At 45.1% G+C, this 3,604-nt stretch overlaps 1 long non-coding RNA gene across 1 annotated transcript; it reads left to right on the top strand.

The window, feature by feature from the left end:
* The first annotated feature begins 499 nt into the window (after nt 1-499).
* On the top strand, nt 500-3,017 carry LOC119822008. The gene is made up of 2 exons (XR_005286647.1): nt 500-692; nt 2,453-3,017. It is a non-coding gene; the product is annotated as an uncharacterized LOC119822008 (long non-coding RNA).
* Nucleotides 3,018-3,604: the final 587 nt, after the last annotated feature.

The following is a 3,604-nucleotide window of genomic DNA, read 5'->3' on the forward strand; positions in this document are numbered from 1 at the left end:
TGGTCTTTGGACAGTGAAGACCTGAGACCCATGGGAGGCAGGGAGGGGTGCTTTTAAAAGTCTAGGGTCCATCTAGCATTGTCCCTGGACACCCTAGGGTGTCATTTGTGCAAAATCATACTCTGTAGGCTTATGACCCTGGCAAGGAAATGAGTCTAACGGAAAGATGGTCGCAGGAATAGGATGCTGATAGCTGGGCCATTGCTACACCTTTGTTTAGAGCTTGTTTGAACCTTTAACAAAGAGACCAGGCTCACTGAGCATAGGGTTAACTCACAGGAAGATGGCAAAATGCATTAATAGGCTGAACGGCAGAGAGAGTCATAGTTCCCCCTCCTGAGCAGCGAGCGGCTGTGTGAAGAGGATGTCGGGATCTTTGCTCCCCAGTTTGAGGAACAGAAATGAAGCTGATCTTTCATTGTCATCAGATTTGGGATCCTTCCTCTTCGCCTTAAATAGCTGCCTCCAGCTGAGCAGCCACACGCCTGGTTCTCGGGTGCTGAGACAGGATGGAAGACCAAGACTTATCTCTGCTTCTATTTTCCTTCAGATTAACCACCATGTGACCTCAGTGTGGGCACAGGTCGTCTGCCTTAATGTGGCCCCATGGAAACCTGGTGCAAGCAAGGGCAAAGAGCTGACTGTTGCGGGCATTTTGGGCATCAACCCTCTTCTCAGTTCGTCTTTGTGAGGTCAGCACATTTTTGTGTGTGGATGAGATGTGTATGTCTGTATGCATGTAATATGTATGTAACTCTGTGTGTGTGTTTACTTGGGTGTGTGTATATGGCGTGTATGTGTATGTAGACCAGAGTCAACCTCAGGAGCTCTCCACGTTTTTTTTTTTTTTTTTTTTTTTTTTTTTTTTTTTTTTTTTTTTTTTTTTTTTTTTTTTGAGACACAGTCCCAGAGGCACTTGAGTTTACTGGTGGGCAGAGTTGCCTAGTCAGCAAGCCCCGGTGCCCTCTGTTCTCTGCCTTCCTAGTACTGGGACTGCAGTTGTGTGCCACGATACCTGGCTTTCTCACTTGAATGCTGGGGACTGAAATTGGGTCCTCATGCTCACACAGCAAGTATATTACAAACTGAGATATTTTCCTAAATCTTAGCATGTTTTTTAAAGCATGTTATTCATTATTAGTGTATGTGTGGTGGTGGTGGAGAGTAGGTACATGTGAGGTCAGTGTACAACATTTGGGAGTGGGTTCTCTCTCTCTTTCCTCTGTGGGTTCTGGAGACTGAAGGCGTTCGTCAGCTGAGCCAGCTCACCAGCCCTCCGCTTATTTTCTACTGTGGGCTAAAAGGCCAATGTCTCTCAGTTAGATCTGTCACGAACCCTCCCCTCCTTGGAGTTCGGACTTCGCAGTTAACCCTTCCCAGTGTTTTCAGGACTAAAGAAGCAGAGAACACCGTGTGTGTCAGTTTTATTGACACCCAGGAATGACTGGTTTTTGCAGAGAAGTAATATAATTCCTGTCAAACTAGGTGTCTGATAGGTGCTAATTTGACATGGCAACGAGATAAAAGTAGGGCCCAGGCTGTCTCCAACCTCACTGGATCGGAATGCTGTCTACTTAGCATAGGAGTCAAACATCTCCCTGGCAATAGATTGCCTTCCACTCACAGGCCTACTAAGTAAATAGAAAAGTAATTAACAGTGTGCTGGGGTAGAAGCATCAGATGGAATTTCATCAAGGCGGGAAGGACACAGCGAATCCTAAAGTCCTGTGGTGTCCACTGTGGGCTGGATCTCTTGTGCTGTCTCTAAGACGGGCATGTCACTTCTGCCTGTCTCCAAGAAGAGAAATTCCTGAATCTTCAATTATAGTTCACTTTGATCAAGGGAAATGAAACAGAAAAGTCAGAAAGTACTTAAAGTTGCTCCAAAAATAAAGAATCATTTTCATTTTCTGGTACACAATGTTGGTCTTGAGTCCTATGCATGTCCTCCCTTTCCCATGGCTATGTTTTCTATTTTTATTTTTTCCTTACCTATTAAGTATCTTCATTTTGAAATGTGATCTGAATGCCTCCTTATTATCCCCCCCTCCATCTTTGGAAGATACATGGTATTATGTCATTTATGATGGTAGAAAGAAATGAAATTTCCTAGGAAGGAAATTTACTCTCAGCTGGAAAGAAAGGGAGGGGGGATTAAGGTATGCATTTTTAGCAGCCTTTTAAAAAACACATTTGAAAGCATTAAATTCCATTTCACGTGTCCAGTACAGTAGAAAGCAATGTTAGCATGTTAATTAACAATAAATGTAGTATTTTGCGTTATACAAAGAAGCCAAACAATTCCCTTATGGAGGAAATGGGGGTCATACGATTTTACTTTGAGAGGGGAGTGAATTGCCCTGAGTAACTATGACAAGAGGGTGACCCAGGCTGCGGGGCGTCTTTGGAATTCTTTGAGTATCTTACCAAGAGCCATTTTCTCCCTCTCCAGATGTCATCTGTCTCCACCCAAGAACGCCGCTCACCCTTCAGCTGGGCCTCTCTGACAGATGGAATGCTGGGTGAGGGTGAGGCTCGCTCTTGTCAGCTCTCAAGGGCCACCTTTGTACGCACCTGCCCCCGGGCTCCACAAGAAGGTGGGCTTGTCAAGCACTAAGGTGTTTTCCACTTGTGGAAATAACTCCAGCATTCCATATTTTACATATTTGGACCTTTGGACTGGGAATATTTTCTTACATTTCACATAGCTTCACCCCCTGTGGGGAGAAAACCCTCGTCTTTCAAGTGGCTATTACAAATCTTCGTGTATAAACACGCACAAGAGGTCATCACGACGCCAAGATGGCTCTTGAAAGGTTCAAGTGTCTCTCAGGGAGATTTTTCAGCTTGTTCAGTGACAGTGAATCAAAGTCTCCAGTTTTCAGTGGCAGAACTTCACTTTTGATTGTTCCTTCAAGGTTTTCTAGGGGAAAAAAAGATTTTGGGAGATTTGATTGATATTCATTCCTTCATCTGTGCATCCTATAGACACGCAATGAAGTATTGACTTGCTGTGACCATCTTGGGTGCCAAATATCTGATTTTTTAAGGCATTGCAACCAGGGTTCTAAAGGTTGAGTCTTGAAATGTCTAGATTTTAAATCTGGAACTGTGATCCAGAGAGATTAGGTGGCCTTTCTCGTGTCAAATTACATCATGGAATCCAAGGTCAGAATCAGATCAGATCTGACCCCACACCAGGCTGTGTCCAGCTGGAGTCTGGAAGGTTTGAGGGGCCCAGTGTAGGATCATCCTGGGAGCCCCTGGACTGTGGCCCGATTATGTCATTATCTATAGCTTTGATGGGGCTCTTTATCTTTCAGGGCAATAATTCCACGTTCCCTGATAATAACTGGTACACACATTTAGTTTCTGATTGCTTAGATCCCCTGTGTGTCCACGCATGTGCAAGTGTGTATGTACACCTGCGAGTGGGCACATGGAGGCCAGATGAGACACATGGGTGTCTCACTCAATGTCCTCTCCACCTTACGTTTCTGAGACAGGGTCTCCAACTGACTTACTAGGCCTGGCTGGTGAGGGAGCCCCAGGGGAATCCTCCTGTCTTTGCCTTCAGTAGTGGGGGCCACCACCTTATGCCACC

The sequence above is a fragment of the Arvicola amphibius genome, chromosome 8 (genome assembly GCF_903992535.2).
Source record: "Arvicola amphibius chromosome 8, mArvAmp1.2, whole genome shotgun sequence".
NCBI lineage: Eukaryota > Metazoa > Chordata > Mammalia > Rodentia > Cricetidae > Arvicola > Arvicola amphibius.